This window comes from Lycium barbarum, chromosome 7 (genome assembly GCF_019175385.1).
Source record: "Lycium barbarum isolate Lr01 chromosome 7, ASM1917538v2, whole genome shotgun sequence".
Taxonomy (NCBI): domain Eukaryota; kingdom Viridiplantae; phylum Streptophyta; class Magnoliopsida; order Solanales; family Solanaceae; genus Lycium; species Lycium barbarum.
Window position 1 is genome coordinate 63,393,601 of NC_083343.1, and position 10,371 is coordinate 63,403,971.

At 39.7% G+C, this 10,371-nt stretch overlaps 1 pseudogene; it reads left to right on the forward strand.

Annotated features, from left to right (window-relative positions):
* Positions 1-729: 729 nt before the first annotated feature.
* LOC132601509 (uncharacterized) lies at positions 730-9,406 on the forward strand (annotated as a pseudogene).
* The last annotated feature ends 965 nt before the right edge of the window (positions 9,407-10,371 follow it).

Consider the following 10,371-nt stretch of genomic DNA (forward strand, 5'->3'; position numbering starts at 1 on the left):
CAAGAAGAGGGGATCCTAGATCTTTAAAGATAAGGAGCAATCAATTTTTTTTTCTTACTCCTTTTGTCTTGTTTTTTTTTTCAAAAAAAGTCCTTTTGTTCGAGTCTTGTTTCAACTAAATTCTAATTCTTTCTAGGATTGGTTCTTCACTTTCTTTAGTGCCCCAAAATTCTTTATTTTACTACTAAGGGCTTGATTCTAGTGGGGTTTAATTATAAATCCATAAAGTGTTTTTCCAAAGGTTATTTGAGTGGAAAAAGGCAAGAGTGAGTGAGAACAATTGAGGAAAACAAAAGCCAAACTTTGAGTGATAAACTATTGTTTTTTAGATGACCAATACAGGTGGTAGTGATGATGAAAGGATGGCTGGGCAAGAAGCCGAGATCCGAGGAAGAAATGACTTCATTCTACAAGCTATGCACCAACAATTCGAAAGATGAACCTTGCAATTTCAAGAGATCAAGGATGCCATTGCTGAACAAAATGAGACAATAGCTGAACTTAGGAGGGGAGGTCAACATGTTGTACAACCACAAAATAATCCTAGGCCTCAAAATAGAAGAAATTGCCCCATGGCCCCATTGTAAATCAAGAAAACCCTATAGATGATTTTGTTGATGATCTTGATGTAAATCTAGATAGGGTAGGGAGAGATAGGAGGGGACAACGAGGAAGAGTGGAAGATGATAACATCAATAGCATGAAGATGATAACATCAATAGCATAAATATGAAGATGCCAACTTTCAAGGGAACAAGAGATCCAGACTTGTACCTTGATTGGGAGCGGAAAGTTGAAGCCATTTTTTATTATCACAACTATTCTGAAGCTAAGAAGGTAAAGCTTGCCGTTGTTGAATTTTCTGACTATGCTTCTATTTGGTGGAAAAAGCTTACAAGGGATAGACAACAAGATTGAGAACCACCCATTGCTACTTGGGCTGAGATGAAGAGAGTCATGAAGAAGAGGTTCGTGCCTTCCCACTTTCAAAGAGACCTACAAATGTGTCTTCGAAGATTGGAGCAGGGAACCGTGACTGTTGATGAATACTTCAAAGCTATGGATATGGATATGATCCAAGCTAATTGTATGGAAGATGAAGAGGCCACTATGGCTAGATTTCTTAATGGTTTAAATAAAGAAATAGCTGATGTAGTAGAGATACAACAATATCTAACTTTAGATGAGTTAGTGGATATGGCTGTAAAACTAGAAAAGCAAATTAAAAGAAAGCAGCAAGCTAGCTCGTGGAGGAGTCGGCCAAACACCAATTCAAAGAAGCCATGGCCTAAACAAGATGTGACTTCTAGGCCTCAAGAAGGCAAGGGGAAGGCCAAAGTAGATGACAAGGAGGGAGGTAAAACTTTTAATCCTAAATCACCAAAACCTTCTAGTTCTATTCAATGTTACAAATGTCATGGAAGAGGGCATATGTTGCCTGAATGTCCAAATAGAAGAAATATACTCATGAAAGAAGATGGAGAGTATGATAGTGAAAAAAGTGAGGTAGAGGAAGAAGAGGGAGGTGCGAGTGAAGATGACGTAGAGTTGCCTAATAGTGGTTTTGTTGGGATAGCTAGGAAGATTCTTGATGGAGAAAATGAGAGTAAACAAAGTGAGAAAGAGGAAGAAGAGGGAGGTGTGAGTGAAGATGATGTAGAACTTCCTTTTAATGATGGTTTGGTTGCATTAGTTAGGAGGATTATGGCTATCAATTTGGGAGTCAATAGTGAAGAACAAAGGGAAAATATATTCCATACTAGGTGGGGGATAAGGGGGAGAACTTGTTCTATGATTATCGACAGTGGTAGTTGTGCTAATGTAGTGAGTTCACACTTGGTAGATACTTTAGGGCTTGCATGCATGAAACCCCTAAGCCTTATAGACTCCAATGGTTGAATGATAGTGGTGAATTGAAAGTCAACAAACAATGCATGATTTCATTCAATATTAGCAGGTATGAGGATGATACTCTTTGTGATGTCATTCCTATGCAAGCTTGTCATATCTTGCTTGGTCGTCCATGGAAGTTCGATAGGAATACTTTTCATGATGGAAGGAAGAATAGATATTAACTTGAGCTTAATGGCAAGAAGTATACTCTTGCACCTTTAACACCTTCTCAGGTGTTTGAAGATCAAAAGAGATTGAGGGAATCAATGGGAAAACAAAGGGGACAGAAAAAAGGTGAGCTTGACGGAAAAGAAATGAAAGATGGCCAAGAGAGAGAGAAAGAGGGCAACAACTTAAGCAAAGAGGTAAAAGAGGGTTTGAGTGGAAAAAAAGAAAGTTTTGGTGAGAGGAAAGATGCTAAGGAAAAGAAAAAGGAGAGTCTCTATATAAAAGCCAAAGAGTGTTTGAATGCAAGAAAAGAGGGATTGCCCATAATACTACTTACTTACAAAGAAGTCTTGATTAATTCTGAGCTACTAACTTCTTCTTTGCCAAGTAGTGTTTTTTATCTTTTGCAGGATTTTGATGATATCTTTCCTGAAGATATTCCTAAAGGTCTTCCACCTTTGCGTGGAATTGAACACCAAATTGACTTTGTGCCTGGTGCACAGATTCCAAATAGGCCTGCTTATAGGAGTAATCCTGAAGAGACAAAGGAGTTACAAAGGCAGGTTGAGGAGTTGCTTAAAAAAGGGTTTGTGCGAGAGAGCCTGAGTCCTTGCTCAGTTCCTGTTCTATTAGTGCCCAAAAACGATGGATCTTGGAGGATGTGCGTGGATTGTCGATCTATCAACAAGATTACGGTAAAGTATCATCATCCTATTCCTCGTCTTGATGACATGTTGGATCAATTGCATGGGTCCAAAATCTTTTCTAAAATTGATCTAAAAAGTGGTTACCATCAGATTCGAATGAATCCTGGAGATGAATGGAAAACTGCTTTTAAGACCAAATATGGGCTTTATGAGTGGTTAGTTATGCCTTTTGGCTTGACTAATGCACCCAACACGTTCATGAGATTGATGAATCACGTTTTTAAGGATTTTCATGGAAAGTTTGTGGTGGTTTATTTTGATGATATCTTGATCATTTCTAAAACTCTAGATGAGCATGTAGAACACCTAAAACAAGTTTTTGAAGTTCTTAGAAAACAACAATTGTTTGCTAATCTCAAAAGGTGTGCCTTTTGTGTGGATCGTGTGGTATTCTTGGGTTTTGTGGTCAGTTCTAAGGGAGTTGAGGTTGATGAAGAGGAAATCAAGGCAATTAAAGAGTGGCCTAAACCCAAGAGTGTAACTGAGGTTAGAAGTTTTCATGGGCTTGCTAGTTTTTATAGGAGATTTGTTAGAGATTTTAGTACCATTGCTGCTTCTTTAACTGAAGTTATCAAGAAAGATAAGGTTTTTACATGGGGGAAAGACCAAGATGATGCTTTTAACTTGTTGAAAGAAAAATTAAGTTCTTCTCCTCTTTTGCAATTACCTAATTTTTCTAAGTCTTTTGAAGTTGAATGTGATGCTTCTGGAAAAAGGAATAGGTGCTGTTTTGATGCAGGAGTCCAAGCCTATTGCATACTTTAGTGAAAAGTTGAGTGGAGCTACATTTAACTACTCAACTTATGACAAAGAGCTATATGTTTGGTAAAGGCTTTATGTCACACCCCGACCTCGCTGGGGTGTGATGGGCACCCGACCCTTACTTAGGGCCGAGCGAACCCTCAGACTCTCGCTGCACATAAAATCACGTCAACTCTTTTTTTTTTCTTTAAAACAAATAATAAAGTACATAGCAAAACTTTTCTTTCAGAAATATTCTTTCTCGTGGCTTTCAAGCCGAACAAATTTGTGATCATACAAAATTCATTACGTACACAGACCGACAACCAATACCCACGACACTGTCTACAAAGTCTCTAGTAAGATCCCAAAAGCATAACATACAGAATCTGACTTGGCAGCACTCCGGGAACAAATGGAGCTTGCCATCTGCACTGGAACATCTTCCATCTATCCTCAACTCAACTGGGAGTACTTGTGCGGCATGAAACGCAGCCCCCGAAGAACAGGGGGTCAGTACGGAAATGTACCGAGTATGTAAAGCGAAAATATAACAATATAAGCAAAACCGAGCCAGAAGTATAGAACTAGAACAGGTAGTATCGGATCCGAGTCCGAAACGGAAATACAGAGTGTGTGGCCAGGACCACGATATATATCATAAGCACGGGGTGTAGCCGTCTGAATCGTGATATGAAACAGAGGTACGAAGCCTAACTGGCAGGATCATCGTGCGGATCGGGGCACAGAGTGCGACTGACATTCCCGCAACCGAAGCTAGGGGTGTCGAACTACAGCCGACTGAAGCATAGTCCGGCTCAATCATGCAGAAGCAACACCAACAGAATCATTCTCCGAATCCGCTGTCCAGAAATGTAACAGGCAGAACCATGCATGCAGAATCATAAACTTACACAAGCACAGGTAGTATACATTTACCTCAGGTTTCGGCCCTTTAGTGAGGGGCACAATGGACAGTGCACTGGGGTGTGCACGAATAACCAGGTCGCCACAGGGTCGCCTCTAGTGCACAAGTCATACCCAAGAGGTTCCAACAGGCAAATACGACAGTTAGAATGTCAAAATGCTTTACTTTCTTTTGAAAAACATTTTTGTTTCACACATATAAAAGAATCAACGCACAATTTCCGCGGCCATAAGTCCAGCGGTCGCTACCACTCATACCGCGGCCAAGTACCCAGCGGTCACTATCACACGTACCGCGGCCAAGGGTCCAGCGGTTATAATCACACATACCGCGACCAAAAGTCCAGCGGTTACAATCAGACATACCGCGGTCGAGGGTCCAGCGGTCAGAATCACACATTTGACATACCGCGGTCAAGGGTCCAGCGGTCTATGTCAGGCACAATCACAAGTGCGGCAGACGCGGTCAAGGGTCCAACAGTCAATGCCACACGTCCGGCATGACGCGGTCAAGGGTCCAGCTGTCAATGTCGGACACGCCGCGGTCGAGGGTCCAGCGGCCAATATTACATATGCGCATATTCACATAACCGGCCCGGGACTCGGTGAAACAAAAAACAACCATACAGGATACCAAATCACTACTTCCCAAACATAAATCACACGTGCCAGGATCATGCATCACACAAGATTCAGGTATGCCAAAATCGTATATCAGAAAATACAGAAGATAAGTAGTTTATCCAAATTATCAGGGTAAGGTTTTCAAAACGTTTTAGATGTCAAAAACTTTTTATAACGCTCATGAAGGTGGTCATAACACCTATCGTATAGTAAGCAGCATAATAACCAGGAGTTACCTGCGAACTCCGGACAAGAGTACATTGGCTAAAGCCATACAGCACATATCAGGGTTTCTGTCCCCGCAGTTGGTTCAATAATAATTAAAATCCGTCTCAGGATAGATAAAATATCTCCCGTTTAGTAGTCGGGACAATAGCCATAAGTCCCTAGACTTGTCGCACCGAAGTGAGACAAACAAAACCATAGGAGGGGCGCCGGGGGTAACGGGCCCACCTCGGGTCAAGTCGGGGTGGCGGACATGAATCACGGCCATTAGACTCTACGGAGTCATCCAGGAAAGTTTCGGAGTGATTGGATTACATTTGTGAAAGTTATGGAGGTTTAACCACTTTTTTTCAACAAAAGCACCTTTTGAAGTTCAATTGAATTGAATGAATAGTACCAAGAAATCAATCTCGGTTTCCGATGAGCAGAATTGCCCCCGAGGCTAAAATCTCCACCTAGCACACCTAGGACATGCCAAAGAACAAAGGGGAAGGCTTTACATACCTCGATTGCGCCTTATGCTCGCTTGGCTTCAATTCCAATTTCGTCCAGAATCTACAAATGGTCATGTTTACCAATTGTCAATTTCAAGCTTTTCAAGAATCTAAGCTTAATCACATAATTGCCTACCGAAATTTCGGCAGCATTTCCCCTATAAACTCGCCTATCCGAATTTCCAATTGCTCTCCTGTTGACACAGAAATACCAACAATAACATATGGACACAACCATATCTTCAATTCTTTTATTTCAACAAGAACAACAACATATCAAAACAGCCCCCAACTATAACATAACGATGCCCGAAATTCTAACGAACACTTGCAATACACCAAGCAGCCCGTATGCACTTCTTATACCTTATTCCATGCAATCTTTTCAGCAAATTTCTGAGAAATACAACAGCAGCCACACGACACCACATCATCTATTCATATGCAACTAAACCACATTATTATCTCTATAATCCTTACAACAACCCACAACAATTTTTAACTCCAACTCTAACCTTCAAATTCCTTCATTCTCATCACATAATCTATGATTACAACAACCAAAATATTAATTCAAATCAGTCCATCAATTTCAATTAAAACAGCCCCTAATCAATAAATCTCAACAAAACAACAAACGAGTTTATAATGTTGTTTTCTCCGTTCTAATTCGTTAAAACTCTAAATAAACACTTTAATAACATAAAATGAATCTTATAAATACCTTAGAAGCAGCTCAAACACGAAAATTTCATTCCCCAAGACCAATATTTAGCTCAAATTGAAGGCAACTCAACGTACAATGCTTTTCTCTTCATGAGCTTCGGGATTCGGGGCTCGGATTTTGATCAAAATGACCTTCTTCGCCTTGAAGTTTTCTCTCTCTCTCTCTAATGTTCTTGGAAGATTTTATGTTAAATGAAAAGCCCTCAAATAATTTTTCCTTATATACTTGACGTTAATGGGCCTCATGGGCCGAAATGTGAATGTTTGGATCGGGTCACAATTTTCTGCCCCGCCAGCCCAACTTGCATCGTCCATATCTGCTTATCCAGATATCGTTTTGACGAGCGGTTTGTTGAGTTAGAAACTATACGCGATGAACTTCATTTTAGAATTTTGAAACACCTTAAAACTCCTCATATACTAGGAGATATGCCTCCAAAAATATGGGCTAAAAATCTGGTCCGAGATATTTTCTGAAGTTGTTTGGATTCATTTCGTTCAGCTTCGTTTAACTTCTAATCCTCTTCCGACCCTCATGTAACCTCTTATACATACATATACATACTCATATACGCTCATAACGCGATTTCAAATCCTTTAGGTTACGATGTCACCTCGAGATACTTAAGGCAACCATATATATATAACGATATTCTTACTAACTCGATTAACTTTCCTTGAACTTTCTTAACTCATTCTTTCTTGTCTTAATTAAAATAGCACGGACTCTTACGGGGTATAACACTTTAGCTACATGGCAGCATTATTTGTGGCCTAGAGAGTTTGTGGTTAAGACGGATCATGAATCCTTGAGATATTTGAAGAGCCAAGGTAAGCTTAATCGTAGGCATGCAAAATGGGTTGAATTTATTGAAACTTTTCCATATGTGATTGCTTACAAGCAAGGAAAGGAGAATGTGGTTGCTGATGCACTGTCAAGAAGGTATGTCTTAGTCTCTACTCTAGCTTCTAAGCTGATGGGTTTTGATCAAATCAAGGGCCTTTATGCTAATGATTCTGATTTTGGCAAGGTTTTTGCAGAATGTAAGTTGGGTCCTCATGACCGGTTTAATCTTCAAGATGGATTTCTTTTTAAGGAAAATAAATTGTGTATCCCTAATTGCTCTTTGCATGAATTGTTTGTTAGGGAAGCACATTGTGGTGAACTCATGGGACACTTCGGAGTGCCCAAATCTTTGGATATACTTGTTGAACATTTCTTTTGGCCAGGCATGCGAAAGGATGTTGAGAAAGTGTGCTCTCAATGTCTTGAATGTAAACAAGCCAAATCGAAAGTGTTACCACATGGTCTATATACTCCTTTACCTGTTCCTACTTCCCCTTGGCTTGATATTTCCATGGATTTTGTGTTAGGTTTGCCTAGAACTAAGCATGGTAAGGACAATATATTTGTAGTGGTAGATAGATTTTCAAAAATGGCTCGGTTTATTTCATGTTTGAAGACTAATGATGCATCATATGTGGCTGATTTGTTTGTAAAAGAAGTGGTTAAATTACATGGTATACCTAAAACCATTATTAGTGATAGGGATGCTAAGTTTTTAAGTCACTTTTGGAGGGTTCTTTGGGGAAAGTTGGGAACTAAACTACTATTTTCTACGTCTTGTCACCCGCAAACTGATGGGCAAACAGAAGTAGTTAATAGGACTTTAGGGAATATGTTGAGGGTTGTTCTAAAAGGAAAATTGACATTTTGGGAAGAACATTTGGCCATGGTAGAGTTTGCCTATAATAGAACTGTCCATTCTTCTACAGGTAAGTCTCCTTTTGAAGTTGTTTATGGCTTTAATCCCCTCACCCCCCTTGATTTACTGCCTTTGCCTACTAATAATATTGTTAATCTTGATGGTAGGAAGAAGGCTGAAATGATGAAGAAGATTCATGAACAAACAAATCTTGCAATTGAGCGGAAGAATGAGCAGACTGCCTTAAGGAGAAACATGGGGCGAAAATCTGTTATTTTTAAGCCCGGGGATCAAGTATGGGTGCATTTTAGGAAGGAAAGGTTTCCTGCCAAAAGAAGATCCAAACTAGACCCAATAGGAGATGGTCCATTTGAAGTCCTTGAAAGGATTAGAGACAATGCTTACAAACTTGATCTTCCTAGTGAGTATCAAGTTAGTGCTACTTTCAATGTTTTTGATCTTTCCTTATTTGATGCAGGTTTAAATTCGAGGACGAATTCATCTCAAGAAGAGGGGAATGATAGCATCCATGGTTGCTCAGAATTATTGAAGGACGTGGATGAAGATTTGGAAGTTCCAAGAAGACCCATGACAAGATCTCAATCGAGGAAATTGCAAGACAAGCTTAATGGGCTGCAATCAACAATTCTAAAGTGTCTTGTGATGGAAGAAGAGCTCCAGCCCAATTCAGATTTTTTCCTCAAGTCTTACACTTATTTAGAGGCCCAAATTAAAGTCCAAAGTGAGATGGAATGAGGCCCAAATCAGCCCCAAAAGAAGAAGTTTCCAGCAGCCCAAAATTAGCCCAAATATTAGTTTCTAGAATAAATATTTAATTATTGTTTTTATCTATGTTGACTTGCATTGGTCCAAGTGTGGGTAGTCTTCTAGGTTGTTTTAATCTATGTTGACTGCCTTGGTCCAAGTGTGGGAAGTCATCTATGCTTCTAGGGAAGATAATTCTCATTTATTTCTATTTTGACTAGCTCCTTCTTTACAACTATATAAAGGGGTGATTGACATTCATTGTAAATGAGATTTTGAAGAATATATTATATTGAGAGTTCTTTTGAAACTTTGTGGCATTACTTTAGGATTTATCTTCCAACCTAACTAGTTCCTAGTTCAAGGTAGTAAGATAATTTCTTCCTTGATATATTTGATTTCTTTTTGTTATTCTTTCGAAGGCAACTAAGAATTTGGTTGCTTCTTGTTCCTAAATTTAGAGGTCTTAGTTTTCTATAACTTTGGTTGCTAAATTGAGTCTAAGTTGTGTCAAATTATCTATTTCTTTTATTTCTTGCATTTTCTTGTTGTTTCGTACTTAATCTTGTATCAATCATTCTCCCCATCTTGAAGAGAATTTGTCCTCAAATTTGATGGCTTATCACTTTCCATTACCATAGGAGATAGGTCACAAATGTTGAAGGTGTTATGAACTTGATATTCCGGAGGGAGATCAATTTTGTAGGCATTATCAGTAAGCCTCTCAAGGACTTCAAAGGGACCATCCCCACGCGGCATCAACTTTGACTTCCTCTTGTTTAGGAATCTTTCTTTTCGGAAGTGCACCCACACCCAATCTCCCGGTTCAAGGACCACCCTTTTTCTCCCTTGGTTTGCCCGTTTCGCCACCTTTTGATTCTTCTTTTCAAGTTGGAGCCTTGCCTTTTCATGGATCTTCTTCATAGCTTCGGATCTCTTGTTACCATCTAAACTCAATCCCACATCTTGAGACAAAGGCGTTAGATCCAAGGGGGTTAGGGGGTTAAAACCATACAACACCTCAAAGGGTGACATGCCAATAGTGCTATGAATAACTCTATTATATGCAAATTCTACGAAAGGAAATTGGTCTTCCCAAGAGGCTAGCTTCCCTTTTACCCTGGCCCGAAGCATAGAACCTAAAGTCCTATTGACAACTTCGGTTTGGCCATTTGTTTGTGGGTGGCAAGAGGAGGAAAACAACAACTTCGTTCCAAGCCTACCCCACAATTCTTTACAAAAGTGGCTAAGGAACTTGGGATCCCTATCGCTCACAATTGTCTTGGGAATGCCATGCAGTTTAACCATATTTTCAACAAGCAAGGAAGCAATATGGGGAGCATCATCAACCTTATGGCAAGCAAAGAAATTGGCCATTTTCGAAAAATGATCAAC